This window comes from Hesperophylax consimilis, chromosome 2 (genome assembly GCF_061612785.1).
Source record: "Hesperophylax consimilis isolate HC1 chromosome 2, BYU_Hcon_1.0, whole genome shotgun sequence".
NCBI classification, from domain to species: Eukaryota; Metazoa; Arthropoda; class Insecta; order Trichoptera; family Limnephilidae; genus Hesperophylax; species Hesperophylax consimilis.
Window position 1 is genome coordinate 4,485,080 of NC_142837.1, and position 19,116 is coordinate 4,504,195.

Here is a 19,116-nt window from a genome sequence, read left to right on the forward strand (position 1 = left end):
GACAAATATTGAATTTGGTTAAATCAAACTAAAACCCTTTTTTTAAGGTCACAGTTGAAGGCAGTATGTGTAACAACTGTCCAAATTTGCAGAATCATTTCAATAAATCTCAAAAAATAAAGTCCACAATGGAATCTCTGCCGCGTTCGCGATAATATAACATTGACATGGAATTATTATTGGTTTGTTCCCTTGGCGGGATGAAATACAGGGCAAGTTAGTCAACCAAAGTATTATTTACCAGAATAGTTAAAACCGTTTCAAGTTAGTATTTGTACTCTTTATTTATTTTATTCTGGCATAATTTTTCCAGATTTCGATTTCTTTTATTAATTTGTCTACCTCCATACATCATTGTACACGTAATAATTAATTAATTTTCCATACTACTCATTCCTGTCATGCAGGAAGACTTGAAGACCTAGATGCATTCAAAATTTATGTAAATGTAGCTTCTTTTAACAAAATTAGAGTGGTTGATAAGCTTTCAGATTATAACTAGAATTTGGGGATTACTTCAATGCAGAAATTGTGCATCCTCAATGTATCACTAAATTAATACAAAATACAATTCAGTGATGTACAAAAAAAATTGATAATAGTAATAAAATTAAAATTTATTTATAACAATTCCTATGTAAAGCCTTTAAAGGGCCTCAATGAGTAAATAAATAACTGTGCTTACATCGGTATAACGCAATTTTCGAATTTTACTTCTATTCAAAATTGCATCATCTAGATGTAAGCACAATAAATAACTGTGCTCACATCTAGATAACGCAATTTTCGGATTTCACTTCTATTCACAATTGCGTTATCTAGATGCAAGCACAATAAATAATTGTGCTAACATCTAGATAACGCAATTTTCGGATTTTAGTTCTATTAAAAATTCCGACTTTTACGAGAACATAACTTTGTTAAACCTTACTGGACAATCACTGTCATGCATTTTTGAAGATACTTTAAAGTTTACATTTCTTTGATGGGCGGACATAACAGTATAACTGCATTTTTGACCATTTAACGATTTATATGAGAAAATGTGTCTTGTGCATGCCGGCATCAATGGTATTAACAGTATAGTTACACCAGTACTCAAAACATATTATGTTTTGAGTACTGGTGTAACTATACTGTTAATACCATTGATGCCGGCATGCACAAGACACATTTTCTCATATAAATCGTTAAATGGTCAAAAATGCAGTTATACTGTTATGTCCGCCCATCAAAGATTTATAACCTAACATTTAACTTAATATCGCAGACCTCTTCTTGCGGCCTTCTGTGTGAGATTTTTTTTCAACTATTCTATTTTTTTTAAAAAGACAAACTTTCGCGAAGAACGAACAACCTGACAATATTTTAAAATCTTCTACTACCACCACAGTAAGCGAAAAATGTTGCTTGTGTTGTGATGGAGGACTTGGAGGGGGGCAGCCGAGGAATTGAAGGTACGACGACTGGGTGGAATCCAAACGCAATATCGACTCAGCTACTGACTGCTTACAGAAAAACATTCCAGAAATCTAAAACGAGAAAAAGCTGGTTCAAAATAACAATTTATTTTTGGGGTATTATGTGCAATGTTGCCCTAATAGGCACAATACCCCAAAAAGAAATCAATTTAAAACTATTTGCCGTGAAAATCTCATACCATATCTAATTTATTTTTGTACATCGCGAGAACTAGAATCAGGTGTCAGGCGTTAATTTAACACGAGTTGGTGTGAGTTTACTAAATCTCATTAAAATCGTATTATTTTCTGATATATCGTTTCCTTCAAAATGTAATATAAGCAACAAGTATTCCGGTGAAAAGGATTTGGAAATCCAACTCTGTCAAAGCATTTTCTTATGAGGATTCTCTTTTCAGTGGAAAGCGCGAGCTTACAGCTTTCAGCTTTATGTAAATCTTTGAAGAAAATCCACGAAAAACAACCAAAATTGCCAAGGCCTTATTCATTTTTTTGCAAAATATACTTACCTAGAATATTTTATTTTTATACGAATCGAGATCTGTGAAAATCCATATCTATAGACATGGATTTTCACGTCGGGGTACATTCCGTCGTAGCACTTTTTTTACAGCACTAGTATTTGATTTTCGATATTCCGTATCACACATATGCTATTAGACTTTTTACTATTTCAAAACGCGAAAAAATAACAATGGTTTTTATATTTCTTTTAGGTAGGTATCATATATTTTTTGTCGAGTTTCACAAACGTATACAGGGGATCAATGCTATTAACTCTTTCAAGCGAGCTCCATTGAAATAACTGTAAAACAGACGTGACTACGTTGCGCCTGTCCATTAGAGATGGTATTCGGTCTGTTAATAACGGATTGTTACTCAGACGAATAACCTTCCTTTAAATAGAATCAAATACTTATTGCACATGGATATACTTAAACAGAATCAAATACTTATTGCACATGGATATACTTAAACAGAATCAAATACTTATTGCACATGGATATACTTAAACAGAATCAAATACTTACTGCACATAGATATACTTAAACAGAATCAAATACTTATTGACGTTCTTAAAAAATACCCTCAAAACGGGTTCGGAAAATAATCTCAGTACTCATAATAAAGCGTTCACAAAATGAGTGTTTTTTTCCCAAAATACTCAATATAGATAGTGCTTTTCAATTTTTTCAGATGAGATACCTTTATTCTAATGCATTTTAGTAGATGAGCTATAAATTCTTCTGCAAACGGGGTAATCATTTGCATAAGGGTCAATTTATTTACTTCGTAGGCAATAACGGTGGGAAGACTTTCGTTTTTCATTGCCCGTTCCCGAGAATTGAACCGCTGACATAATACTGCCAAACTACTATAAATAACGTCAACTTCCTTACAGAGAAATATATATTTCAGAATATTTATATTTATGTAAAATATATACTTTTAGTTGTATTTACTAGCAGAATTGTTTTCGTATTTTGTATAAAATGACAGAATAATATTGATCGAGCAATAATTGTTTTTTCTAAAGATATTTAAAGCCCAAGGTGGTAATTTAGGAATACTTAAGATATTGTATAATAATATCATTGATGAGTAGAAAGAATTGAGTTATTGACAACCAGCCTGCTGCTGCCACAGCATCTTGAGGAGTACAAAATGGTCAATTTCATATCTTTCTGTTTGTCAGTTTCTATTCCCTTTTCGTTTTTATAATTAAAACACTCTGAGCGTATTGGAACAACTCACAAAGAAATAATAGTCGACAAGGTAACGTCCAAGGAATATTCTTTGAATGACGTTCTTCTTTATATATGTAGTAGGGACATGGTAAAATAGGTTAACCATTTTTTATCTCCTTTTTAAATGTTACGATTGCCCAAATACTGATTGGAATAATTGGAACTATGAAAGAAGTGGAAAGAATAAGAAGATGAAGCAGTGAACATTTTGAAAAATTACAATTTAGACAATGGCATTATGCACACACAAAATACAGAATTCACACATACATTTACATATTGCATTTATTTATAAGATATAACCTCTCGGCTTGCACCACAGTGGGAGGGATATTTTTATAATCTCGGTCATTCCTGGACACACTGATCCATAGATTTTTACGCAACCCTCATACCTTTTACCATCTCTGAACTTTCTCTCCTTCCTTTCCTTAAAAAATACCTCCACACAGCATCCCAAAAGATGACATAGGCCCAGAGGGAAATTATTTTCCCCATTAGTTACGACGGTGGATGCCTATTTAATTTCCAAACAGCCATTTCAAGTTTTTTTCAATTCTAAATTTGTAAAAATGGTATTTAACAAGGGCAACAATAAGAGTATCTTCTACTCTGTATTAGATCGTTTCCTTAAAACAACTTGGCAAATTCTTATGCTGTGATATGCCCATTTGATTACTCCATATATTCCGCACAGTATTCATATTCTAACAAATTCTTATTACCTGTACTCTTCTAAAATTTTCGCTACCCTTGTAACATAGAGTATTTATTACCTGTACCCTTGCAATGACAAGTTATTATGACAAAGTAATATGTAACGCAAGTAATTCTACAAATAAAATGCATAATATGTTTCAATTTCCGTGTTCCGCTTTCTGAAACTATGAAGAAAATTACATAATGCATATTGAACGCGGTTAGTAAATTACAAATTCCGCTAATCAAGTGGTGCGCAGTGCACAAGCCAGACTAAAGTGAATAGTTATGAACCTATGCGCCTACGAACCCATGCTCCTATGCGATACATTTAGCTGCAGTCGTGAAGCTCTCTCTTGTAAGTAATAAGTCACTAACTAACTTCAGTTATAATTAAATGGTGTGCCGGTTTCGCAAAAGCTGAAGGCGTTCGGGGACTTGTAAGTGAAATATTTTAGAGCGGGAAAGTTTATTATTTATGTGTAGTTCCGCTAATTTCCTTTAGAAAGGAAAAAACAAGTTGGGAGATTTCGAACAAACGAAAAGTGCTTGTTTAAATTTTAAAATGGTTTATTTTGTACAGGAATAATTTTTAACTGTTGCTGAGATTAATTATATATGCATTTTCATACTTTTCTGAATTTAAATGAATTTTTTCGGCATAGAGCACGGCTGCCCAACCCCAGGCCCGCGGGCCACAATGTGGCCCGCGAACGAATTATAAGTGGCCCGCGTGAACCATTTTCAAAAAATCCGCCAATCCGCCAATTTGAGAAAGTGTCGCGGGCCCGCGGTAAAACAAACAATGCAGCTTGCGCGCGGTCACCAGTGTTGCCAACGAAGGCGATTTATCGCTATTTAGGCTACTCAGAACAAGAATCAGCGACGAAAAAATCTAACCTCTTGAACTTACTTTTTAAACAAAAATACACCGGTTTTTGATATAATATTTTCTGCGTCCGAAATGAATCTTGTAGCCACCCCCCCCATGGAATTCGAAAAATTGTTGTGGGGAATCACATATATGATGTTTTTGGGTGCGCGGAATTTTTTCTCAGCGAAGTTCCGTAACAACCCCCCCCCCCATGGATTTCAAATATTTTGTGGGGAGCACTCATTTGAATTTTTTTTGTGGGGAATTATGTTTTATAGAGATTCTCTAACAACCCCCCCCCCCCCCCATGGAAATAGGAACCGTCAGGTATTCAGTGGCCCGCCAGTGATTCAAAATCGTCAATTTGGCCCAACTGTTAAAAAGGTTGGGCAGCCCTGGCATAGAGAGTGCCGATCCTGAGCCGTTAGAACTATTATAAATGAAATGGTTATAAAGAAGCTAAACATTTATTTCACGTAGTTTTGTAAGGAGTAGACTTTGTTATAGATTGGAATAAAAAGGTATATCAAACACGGCTACCGTCTTACGACAGGATTATCAAAACCCTGAACACACAAACAAATTTACAGACCGACGATACGCAAAGTAGTTGAAGTAGGACTATGCTACCCTTAATCAATTATTATTATGGCAACCTCATTAAAAAAAATTGTAAGGCTGAAGAAATTGACGAAGAAATAGGGAAAGAGGAAGGTGGAAAAGTAGATGACATGCCATTTAATACTAGTCTCTGAAGAAAGACATCAGAATCAGATCAAGGTTACAATGACCAAATTGCAGCCTTCACAAGTCACGAGGCGTTCCATCATATCTGCCAACCTCTGTGAATAATTGCAAAATATTTACGTACCTACTTAAAGCTTTGTTATTAATTTTTCCCCAGTTAGGTGGTAAATTTCTCTTCGATGCGATTGGTGATATTTCATAATTTCTGTACATCTTATAGTAATTTATTTTTATGGATTAACAGTAATTACAAATACAATTTTTTTTTTAAATATGGAGAATTCGCCATCCTTACTATTTCTCATAGATTAACTTTATCAATCTTTCCAAATATATTTTAAATACTTAATTTAAAAGAAAAGACAAAAGTGCAGAGCCTATAAAGCATAAACGGAAAAAAGAGTTATATGAAAAATGAAGAAAAAAAACAGTTACACAATACATAAACAAAATAAGTCGAAGTTACTTTCGTTTTTTTTAACGGTGTAATAGCTTCAAATTCCTACTAAAAGTACTGGATGTGTCTAAAATATGTCTGAATCGTCCAGGTTTATATTGATTGAACAATAAGCGCATTCCCCTGAAAGCAGCTTTTTTGCGCTTCCGGCTACTTTGTTGTTCCTTTAAAGCGCCACAGTGGTGCTTTAAAACTTATTAATTATTAGGTACCTCATTGTCTAGTGGCGAAATATACGCCAAATTGAGTAGGTACCTTATTTTATAGTGAAAAATCTTCTAACCGACTACATTATACCTTCCGTGTTGAAAATCAACAAATCCATACAGTATCCATTACAGTATTATGCAAATGTTTGTAAAGGGATAAGTACTAATAAGTACCTACCTAGAAATTCCTAGGATTCTTTAGTGTTTGAATTGTGAATTTTTAATGCTAGTAATTTTATTACTGTGGAATTATTAGAATGTTTGACAGTGTTAGAGTAAGACAGAAAGAGTTGTTCAATCTCTCTTTTCTCATACCACATATAAGAGAATAAAGAAAAACGCTTGTCTCAGTAACATCCATATTCGTTTTGTTGCGTATATAATTAATCACTTATTGTGAACCTATGGGTAATCAATAAATCTTTCACTCTTATCAGGAACATAATACTCTTAAATAAAAATTCCCTGTGAGGGTATTATCATGGTTTTCTCGAAAATAATTACTATTTTAAAGATGTGTTTTATGTTGACGAATAGATTTTCTTAAACGATTTAAAATATGCCATTTTTGATTTGCTGCCAAAACGTCACGTTCTTTTTAGTTAGGGAATATGGCGGCGTTGCCGGTGAGAACCGTCTTACCAGCCAGTGGCGTTTTCTACGTCATAATGACGTTGTAACCAGTTGGAGTGTGCGGTTTTAGATCGTTTTTGAAACAATAATTGTGAATGAAAATTTAAAAAATACATATATCAAGAACGATAATCAAACTTAGAAAAATATTTTTATATCTCCTGCACATTTCAACGGTACACGGAGAAAAATGGGAGATATTTTTACAGGATTTATCAAAATACTCTTATAAATGTGACCGCATGACCATTTCATAGTAAAATATTAGCCATTCAGAATATATAGATAAATATGAATACTTGTTCATGCAGGTGGCCTTGTCATAGTAAATATAATGGATGAAATCCAAAAACGTTATATATTTAATTACACGTGTAATAACATATTCGTGCTATACTGATAGTTTAGTATGAAACCTGTCAATTCATCCGATAAAAACCTGCAGTCCCGTTTTTAACAGGAAAACGAATAATTTGACCAAATTTTTAATTAATTACCAATATTTTAATGTCAGTTAATTTTCTCAGTGTATTCATAGTTTGTGAAAAAACTCCATTCCGTTGATTAAAAAATCACAGAACGTGTGTAAAAAGCGTTGTAACAAATCATCCTTTTTCAAAATTCATTTAAATTTTAATCAATTATTCGTGTACTGGTTTCACATAAAAACCTTAATAACTGCAGTTGGCGTAGCACATTTCACGTGGAAATCATACTAATAATTTGTTATTATTGTAAAACACTGCCGATGACTTTTATGCGCCGGCTTAAAACTTAATTTGAAACATTATTATTTATGACCTAAATTGCACTTCCAATTTTATTTAAATAAATGCTAACATACATACATAATCAAATCATACAAGTTTTTTTAAGTAATAAATACGTGAATAATAATAATATCTGTGTCAATAAATAAAATACATTTTTTCTGATGTACATGACTTCAATTGCAACGAAAAAAAAAACATTCACTATTAAAAAATGTATAAAAAATATATTCGATTCCTAACTAATACCTAAGATATAAAAATATTTTTCTATGTTTGATTATCGTTATAAATATATGTATTTTTTAAATTTTCATTCACAAATTGTTACAACGTCATTATGACGTAGAAAACGCCACTGGCTGGTAAGACGGTTCTCACCGGCAACGTCGCCATATTTCCTAACTAAAAAGAACGTGACGTTTTGGCAGCAAATCGAAAAGGGCATATTTTAAATCGTTTAAGAAAATCTATTCGTCAACATAAAACATATCTTTAATATCGTAATTATTTTCGAGAGTTAGAAAACCATGATAATACCCTCATAGGGAATTTTTATTTAAGGGTATTATGTTCCTGATAAGAGTGTAAGTAAGATTTATTGATTACCCATAGGTTCACAATAAGTGATTCATTAAATACGCAACAAAACTAATATAGATGTTACTGAGACAAGCGTTTTTCTTTATTCTCTTATATGTGGTATGAGAAAAGAGAGATTGACCAACTCTTTCTGTCTTACTCTCACACTGTCAATTAAGTAAATCACTTAAGTCAATTTAGCATTATAATAATTCCACAGTTATAAAATTACTAGCAATAAAAATTCACAATTCAAACACTAAAGAATCCTAGGAAGTTCTACGTAGGTACTTATTAGTACTTATTCCTTTACAAACATTTGCATATTATTTTGCGTACTAATAAATAACGTGAGCAGCATCCAAAATATATATATATATATATATATATATATATATAAAATTCTCTCCGCCAAAATGAGGCATATTTTTTAAAATAAATATTTTTTATATTAGTCTATCCAATTTTGAAATAATTGTTTTTTAATTCAGTTATGCCCCGGATAAAAATACCCTTAGCTGCCAATTGCTGATAAAAAATGAAAAAACGATGAATTAAAACGACGGGCTTTTTTCCCAGTGCACCATTCAGTGGCATTTTTTAACTCCCTATCGTTATTTATTATCAGGAGTTTTGGCGCGGCTGTTGCGAGGCGCTCCGAGCCAATTTTTCAGCACATTTCGGTTGTATTTAAAGTTGAGCGTCGGTATTGTGTAATAAACCATTTACTGTAAACCTTAAAGGATGCAGCATTTTTATGGCAATTTGTTAACATAAATAGATTAGATGACAAATACGTTTCTCCTTGCTATGTTCACTATCTTTGCCCACACCTTAAGCTTATAATGATGGTAAAATGAGAAATTCTAGTATTGACAGGTTATTCGCAAAGTAACTCAGGAATGTTTGAATATTAGTATTTTGAATATAGTTCTTGACTTAGCTTTTTAATATGAATACCGCTCAAGAGACCGAACTGCCCAATGCGGTGGTACCCCAATTGGAGAATGTTTTGAGAATGATGGAGTGGGAAGGAGAAGGAGATGGAGTAGAGGAAGGTTGGGAAGTAGGTAGGTACCTGGCTAATCAGATCTGCTCACAATGGTCAATGGTATGTCAAACATCGTTTCGATATTGAATGGTGGTCTTAACTGAGAGTATCTACCACTTAAAAGATTTTATGCAAGAATGGAGAACGGTTCGGCTGTGATGATAATACGGGAAATGATTTGGTCAAAGCTTTTAAGTACCTACATCGTATTTAAGTTACTAACAACCACGCCATTCTGCAAAGCTTGGTGGAGGGGATGAGACACAACCATACAACTCTGGAACATGTACCATGCCGCGTTCACATTCATATGTCGTGTCATGTAGGTATCTTTTGTTATTCCAACTTTTGATAAGTAGCATCAGAAAATATACCCTTCTTATTTCAAGGTCCTATATTTTTTGATACCGTCATTTGTTTCACTGCTTCTCCTGGACAGTGGTGGCTTGGAAAACATGGACATGTAAACTGAGAAAGCTTAACAACAACAAGCTAATTTTGAAACCACAGTAGTAGTCAAAAACTGCGTTCGTACATTCATTTTTTTTATTATTTAAAGCACTGAACAAGCATAAAAAAAATCATCCTGACATTGCCAGATTTACAATGAGTATTGAAGCACATAACCCGATTGTTTCTCAAGACATTCGAACCAAAAATAACAAGTCGCGACAGTTTCTAGATTTATACTAAGCCTGGAAAGTTGTATTGAAGCTTTTGTTCTATTGAATTTTGGAAAAACCGTGGTAATCTTAATTTTAATTTATATTTTTGAAAATCAACACATCCCGCAGTTCCTGAGTCATTGTAATATACCCATCATCAAAAAACAATTCTGGACATATGCCGCTTTAAGTAATTTATGACGCGTGCCCGGATCCTTTACCCTCTCCGCTCCAAAAAGGAATATTTGAATTATGAAAATGCGTGAACGAAAAGTCATGTAATGGGTGTCATTTTTTTCTCTTGAGAAAGAAAAAATTGCTTTGTTAACAAAAGATAAAAATATTTTTATTTAATTTTTTTTTTCAAGTTAATTTTACTAATCATTTTTCATGTTTATTCAAAGGGACAACTTAGATAGACAGTGATAAATGATTGTCTTCTTAAAACATTGCTCATCCATTTAAATCTATCATAAAAGCGTACCAACAATGATATTTGTGCGATACCTCCGACTCACAGAGCAAGAGTACCAACCATAATTTTTGTGTGATACCTCAGTAGAGTCCCGACGCCCAGAGCAAGAGTACCAACGGCTTTTATTCATAACTAGACGCCATAAGGCTCATTAAGCATATTAATAAAATAAGACTAGAAAAACGTTTTACAGTTTTCATTTAAACTTTGTCTCTTGGCGGTTTGTTTAAAGAAGTAACTTCCAAATGTATACTTTTATGGTTTTTCTTCTTTTTTCTTCAATGGTTTCTTTTCCAATCACATTTTGAAAGCAAACCATCCATTAATATAAAATAAAAGTTTTTTTTTACGTGTTAATACAATTGGCTTACAATAATGTAGATTATCAATTACACATAAAATAATTTATATTTTATATGTAGATTATATATGAAATTTTAGAAATAATAAATTGTTAATAGTCAATTAAATAATTTTCTATTAACTACTAAAAATGTTTTAAAATATTCTTCTGCTTATTTATTTCAAAATTCATAATATTTTTTTTTCTCTTTTACGCTATAAAAGTTTTTGACATACATAAATGCAATAATTAACTATTTTATAATAATTCGTATTTTTTTAATAATAACTAATTAGTGAAAGTCTTATTGTTATATTTTTGTCTGTATTTACTTATTTATATGTATTCTTGTATTTGTTAATTTTCACTATTCGTTTATCCTGACGAAAAAACCATTGGTTTCGAAACATTTCGATTATTTTAATTAAAAAGTTATGAATTCAAAGATATTTATTTTTATTAAATTAAGATGACGGCATTTATTTTTTTCTCGGGAGTTATTTTCAATTTGTATTGATATTTCAGGCGACTAATTATTGCTAATAATTATTTGTTTTCCTTTATGCTATGCATAAAACCTTGTCTTATAAACATTAGTTTATCATTAAAAAAAATATAATAATATTTTACAAGTCAAAATATTTCACCAACAAATGTATATGTAATATGTCTCGACGCCATCTAGACATATTATATATATTAGACGGGAAATTTAGAACTAACAAATCCTTTCCTACAAAAATTGTTGTTTACAGGTGAAAAAATACAATAAGCAGTTATTGTTGATTGAGGTACTAGTACATATTGAATTATTTAGCGGGTTGTAAAAAAACCGAAATAGCTCAGTGGTTCAGAGCACCTGACCGGACATCAAAAGGTACGGGTTCAATTACCGTTGGCGGTATTTATTTTTACTCGGTAGATATTTTTAATTTGTATTGATATTTCAGGCGACTAATTATTGCTTACAATTATTTGTTAACTATTTTTTTAAATTATGTTTCACTCCAACCGGAAAAGTGATAACTCAAGGTGAAATACAACTAACTTTTCATCACGCGAGATAAGAGAACGTACATCCGACAAGAGCTAGTCAAATTACAATTTTAATTACATACTCGTTAAAGATTACAAGATATTTTTATTTTTGATACTGAAAATAATTTGGGATAGAATTCCTCTGTAGTGGTTTATTAAAGCAATTCAAATCTCTTATTCACATATTTACTATAAAAGTTTTAAATTATATAAATCATTCAAAGATGTCATCAGATAGCTCTGAGCAGATGTTTCCAAGAAGTACTTACATTTGAAGTAAAATCGATTTACATAATAATGTTTAACCTTCAGGCCTCAGGCAGACCAATGTTTGATATATGAAAAAGTCTTAACATTTTCACTAAAAGTAATGAAAAAATTAGTAACGTATTTCGATCATGGACACACCCACAACCTAGTACTCTCGGTTTATCTGCGGACTGCTATTTAAAAAAAATCATTAACTCCACATGAAAATAATTTCTCTCAGGGTCTCTGGCGTCTTGAAGGATCTTTTGTGTGGGGGGTCTCTTTAAGGAAAGGAAGGAGAGGAAGTGCTGGGAAGTAAAATGTATGAGAAGTAGTAGAATGTGGGTATAGTGTATCCAGGAGTGACGGACGTACGATCCCATCCCTCCCACTGGGGCATGAGGTGATGGTCAAGAGAATCCGGCTGGAGAGAGCAAAGGGTCTCCCTCGACCGCCCTCACCTGATCGGGCCCGCCACGCATTTAGTGGGCAAACGTATCCGGCGCCGTAAACCCGTGCACCCCCGTTAAGTCACCAAACATAACAATCCACTTGGGATGACCAATGACACCAAAGACAAAATTAAACCTTTAGACAGTATACAGAAAAAGTAAAAAGAAAAATCATTCCAGTAAATGGTGTATTTGGAAGAATAGCTCATCTTCTACCAACAGGTAAAGAAGTGCTTATATTAGTTTAATCCAGTCCCATTTAAATGATCTAATAGTAATATGGGGAAAAACCCACACTACACAAAGTTATAAAAAACTCTTCAATTATAACCCAGACACCCCACGAAAAACTACATAAAGAAATGAACTTATTGAAAATTAAAAAATTAGACGAATACGACATATTATGCCTTTTAATCTAAAACATCTTAAATGGACTAATACACAAGAAGACAACATCTATAAAAACGTGGCATGTACCTATACGAATACTATTAATATACTATAAATTGTACGCTAATACAGTATATACTGAAAGTGGTGAAATAAGTATAGGTCATGCAGGTATACACACATTTAATCATTATTATAATTGATGAATGAAAAAAATTACAATGAAGAATAATTGAAAAGATAAGATTCATAATATTTATTATTGTAATATAATGTTAAATATTTTTTGTTAATTGAATTCATATTTAAGAGCATTTATATACGTAGTTAGGAAGCGAAATATTTATATTTCTTTTAATATAATAAATAATTAAAAATGTGAAAAGGCTATCAAACTAGGTTTAGATAGGCGGGTTGGCAAATAGTGTGTATAATCGTTTCAATGTGTTGTAATCGTATATATAATGGGACAAACACCATGTTTGCGAATACCGTTCCAACGAATCAGAATTCTGGCCAAGACAATTGTCAAATAGTGTGTACCTATAATCGTTTCAATGTGTTGTATACGTATATATAATGGGACAGACACTATGTTTGCGTATACCGTTCCAACGAATCAGAATTCTGGCCAAGACAATTGTCAAATAGTGTGTATAATCGTTTCAATGTGTTGTATACGTATATATAATGGGACAGACACTATGTTTGCGTATACCGTTCCAACGAATCAGAATTCTGGCCAAGAAAATTGGCAAATAGTGTGTATAATCGTTTCAATGTGTTGTATACGTATATATAATGGGACAGACACCATGTTTGCGTATACCGTTCCAACGAATCAGTTTTCTGGCTAAGAAAATTTACCTCTGGGTGGGTAGTTGGTATTCGAATCGCAGACCCGCCAGACCTGGATGCCATATGCGATGGCCTGTCCAAGAAAATTCAAAACACCTTTAAAAAGTAATATAGAGTGATTAAAGGTGATGAAATAAAAACTAGATTTAATAGTTACATATGTAACTTATTCAAAGTAGTTTTTGTTTCATCACTTTTAATGACTTTACACCATTTTTGTAGGTGTGTTGAATTATCATTTTGATGATATACCCCGTCACCAATTAAGTCAGTTTCAATTTTTAAAATAACACTTTAAATTTAACCAGAGTTTCGCAGGTCGCAAATACAGACGAATTTAGTATTTTGATGATAACCTTTTTATCATTGAAACTGCTATCGTGTACGAAATGTTTACAACAGTAATTATTATTTCCCTCGCAACGGGAGGGACTACAAGTACCATCTATTAACAAGTGGTCATAACTCGCAACTAGAGCACTATCAACATTGACTTTAGACTACTGATGACTACTACACAATTTGGCGACAATATTGATATTAATAATATCTCCCTTGAACGGAGTGTACAGATACTTGCATGAACCTATAAAGCCGTAGACAGAGTATTACAGCGATTTTGTGTGAATGGCATTAAATCCAAATCTAGAGTGAGAGGAAATTGCCTGACAGCCATCTAGTACGACAAACTTTTGAAGTTTATTTCTTTTTTTTTGTATTGTTAATGCAATTATAACGGCTAATGAATTTCTGGGGGTATTTGATAAGACAGGAATGTGATATGTTATTAAAAAATTAAAGCAGGTTTGAAGATTCTCATACACATTCCCCCACCCCGCGGCTTAAACTTTTCTCGAATAGTTCCGTCGAGGATGGTGGTGAGGAAGTTTGTAGGCGGATACGATGAATCGGTTAACTTCGGTACGTGTTTTGCTTCAGTCCTATTTACTCATTTTTACTTACAAACTACAATATTTACTAACGTATTTTCCTGTTTCAAATGTTATAGTTGTAGCGCCATTTTGACAAGGTTGACGAGTGTAAAATATACAATGTATTTCCGCAATATACAGTGATCTAAAATGAACTCATTCTAAATCGATTAGCGCGAGTGATAAACATAATATTGTGTTTTAAATAATGTACGAACATCCCTAACGACGAGTAAATATTTTATTCATACTTTTACAAACATACTTATTTATGTTCTAGGCAAACAATCAACTTGGTTTATGTTGTCTCTCGCCGTAAACTCTCCCACATCGCGTTCAATAGAGTCGTGGTAAACGGCATCATATTTATGGGATATATTCATAGAATAGCTCTCAGTACCGTATCATTCCATGGGTGCATATCATGATACGTTCACTTTACGATGGTTGGAATAAAAATAGCATATTGATGGGTTGTATTAGTAACTTGCGACCGTTAAATTTTCAATGACAAGAGATGTAAGTAAAAGAATGTTTCTATTTTTTTAATTAATAATGTTAAAATTTGTAATATCTGTTGAGTATTGGAAATATTAGACTCAATCTAAGTTCTAACTCTAAATCGAGTGTAAATTAGAAATCTATCGATAAAGCGAAGCGATTATCGATTTTTCTGCAATTTATATACTCGACTGTAAACTATTACGATAGATTTTGTAATCTTTTACAAAAATTTGATCGCTAGTATGGAAGATAGTCACGTTACAGTATTTGTGATTCTTTAGATTTTAGCTGCCCATAATCTAGACAAATGCTTTGGTTATGGAGTAACGAGTTACTCGTTACTTGTGGGACGTTCACTAAATTAACAATGTCCTACTTAAATCCAATAAATATTTGTAACGGATTTCTTTTACTGTTCGGTGCAACACAAGTAAATAATTAGTTCACTAGAATGCTATCGAATGAAATTTAAGTGCAACACCATTAAAAAATAGTCGAGCTGTGTTATGTTTCTATCAAATTTCAATTGTTAAGAAATGTGAAGCACAAATAATATTTCAATGCCCCATCCCAAAGGACGAAAAGGATTTTCCGAACTGTTATGGTTGCGTTGACCAAGCAGACTAAAAAATATTTGAAAATTTCCGACATCTTGAGCAAATTATTAGTAACTTTATACCGAGAAAAACAAATATATATATATATGTTTTTAGTCTACATTTAAAAAACATTATTTTAGAAAATTAAATAATGCAGTACCCGTATCTCCGTTAGAATTGTGTAGCAGAACTTTACTATGAAAACGACACTTATTTAGTTTTGTAAGCGAACAGTTTCGACTCGCAAGCCATCCCACGCACGTCCAGTTTTAAAAACATCCCAACTTTTACTATCTACCTATTTTATTGCAATCTAAACAGCCTAAAAAGCCTCCTTTTCTTCGAAGGGGGCTCTTCAACCGGTAGGGATAGCACTGGTAATACTCACATTCGAGTGAGGGCGCGTATTCTCGATACATTGAATGGCGGCCTTAAGAGGGTTGGTACGCAAAATCTGAATATTATTATTCAATGTTTACCGCCGAGGGGAGATTTACGGTTAAGACTTACCCTGTAAAATATCCCCGAGGGAGACATTCGGCCGTGGACAGACCTGAATTATTCATTCGTGACAAATAAAGACATTACGGAACGTTTTCGCCGACGGACGATGTTTAGAAATAAACCAACAGGTCGATTGCCATGGGGCCATTTCGGGATGGATTTTCGCTGTCTTTGTGAACATATTATTTTAATTAACTAATGGATATATTATAAAGATAACAAAATAGATTATTACATAAAGTGTAAAACCAAATAATAATACACAAAATGAATATAACTTTTTTTTCTTGTCTGATTATTAAATTAAATAATTTAATACTGCCAAGGTCCAGTGTGACTATGGTGTAACCAATTGGAAAATACTGTGAAGCAAAAAGAAACATAAAAAGAAGGAGGGGGAACCGGCTTTGAGAACTGGAAATGTAATAGACATTTAAAACAATATAGCAACCTTTTTATAGTTATATATAAGAATATCAGGGAAAGTGCAAATAACGTAGAAATATGTGTTTTAAAGTCAAAATAATAGAGCTGGTATTTTTTAACGTCCATTGGAACCAATTCGAAGCCGGTTTCTTTTCTTAAAATGGAGTTTAGCATTTCTTTTAGTTCATGCACAATCTTTTCGTGACATGAAACAAATTGCTAGGAAATAATTATTCCTTGAACTAACATTTCCGAACGAATAGTCTCTATAACCTTCAAAGCAGAGGCGGTTCTTCCTTAGGTCGCTAATATTGTCTTCAACAATTAAATATTACAATTTTAGGTTTTACTCACTAACTTATTCCAAAAAATAAATATTCATCCTACACTTGCCAAAAAGTCACTAAAATAAGACAATGTTGGTAGCTCATATTCTCACTAGCTCAGTTGGTAGAGCGGTGCCCCGGCAAGGCAAGGATCTTGGGTTCGAGTCCTAGATTTTCAGATGGGATATGATTCAGATTTTCGTTTAGGAATCGCTAATATTGCCTTCGATAAACAATTTGAGGTTTTATTGAGTGTTGACAAAACACATTTTATTAGCTTTAATCCAAATCATATGAGGCACTCAAAAAAACTAAGTAGTTAAATTATTTCGATTTCATTAGCAGGCTCAGTCTTTAGCAGGTTCAGTCATTATCAGGCCCAGTCATTATCAGGTTCAGTCATTAGCAGGCCCAGTCATTAGCAGGTTCAGTCATTAGAAGGCTCAGGCATTAGCAGGTTCATTCATTAGCAGGCTCAGCCATTAGCAGGTTCAGTCATTAGCAGGCCAAGTCATTATCAGGTTCAGTCATTAGAAGGCTCAGTCATTAGCAGGTTCAGTCATTAGCAGGCCCAGTCATTATCAGGTTCAGTCATTAGCAGGCTCAGTCATTAGCAGATTCAGTCATTAGCAGGCCCAGTCATTATCAGGTTCAGTCATTAGCAGGCTCAGTCATTAGCAGGTTCAGTCATTAGCAGGCTCAGGCATTAGCAGGCTCAGTTATTTTTCTTGGCCTGACTTATCGGGGTTGTAGTGATTCATCATAGAGTTGTTTCAAGTCCCGGAGAATAATATGGGAAACGTTTTTTTATTTGTGGCAAGGTGAAGTAAGAGATGATCTTAAAATTAACTTTATATTTTAACATTGAATGGACTGAAGGTAACTGGTCAATTCTGCGCTTTTTTGTGATCTTGCTCGTTCGTTCATAGTACACACAGCAGAGTTTTTAACATGTTCTATGCTATTATGCATTGATTCTGCTTCCATATGCATGTGAACAGATTCGAAAAATTTGCGGATGTGCTCAAAGTGTTGTACAGCCCAAAGTAATATTATTGCTACTTATTGGTTCCGGTTCTGCCCTCCACATGTGTCGGGGAACAGGCTTATATCCCTAATATTGTCTGGAAAGTCATTTTTAAGTAGTAGTTCAGGATAGTTCCTATTTCGCAACTCCCACGCTTTCCATTTAATTCTGACCATGGAAAACAGTATGCATTATTAGGGGCAGAAGCTTCATATAATGTGAGATTGTACAAACAAAATTTACTTACATAGTAGAGAAGGCCGACTTTTCCGCTTGGGATTTTTAAAACTGCCTGTAGGTCAAATGTTAGCGACCTGAAGTGTTTTTCTTTGTTCGATCTCTCTTTATCATTTTCCTTCTCCTTATTGCAAACATCTTTGCTTTCCACGTGTTCTTTGTAGTTTTTTTCTAATTCGCTTTTATTACTAGCCTTCGCATAGTTTGTACAGATTAGGCACTATTCCTTCTTTGGTACGAATAAACTTAAATTATAATTCTTAGAAAACATTTGTCGGTACGTTATTTCTGTATATGTATCCGTTTCTTTGCAATAATTCTAGTAGAAATCATGCATTTTCTTAATGGAGAGAGAGCTGCCTAAATACTTACGCTTTTACGATTTTCTCACATAGTGAAGATGCTTGCTTAAAAATAATTCAATATTTGATTTCACATAATCAAAGATATCCGTCTTAATTTTTAGTGGAGGCTCTTTTTGCCTCTCTTGTCACTTTTAGTGTAAATTCCCAGTGCGTTTCTATTACTTATTGCTAATGTTATTATGTCGGGCGGGATGCATAGAGTTTTGACCGTGAATTTTCGACAACCTGCTAGTTTGTCATTCTCTTTGGGGAAAAAACCTTTTTTTGCATACAACATTGGTTTTTTTGATCTTACAACCAGAAGACGTTTTTTTTTCTTGAAGATGCACATTAGCTAACAAGTAATTTTTCTTGCCTTTGAAGTCAAGCTCCCAGTAGAGCTTGCAAACTGTACTACGTTCATCCAAATAAAACTTTTCATTGTACACATATGCAATTAGCTGGCTTGGGCACCTTTGAAGTTATTTTTTAT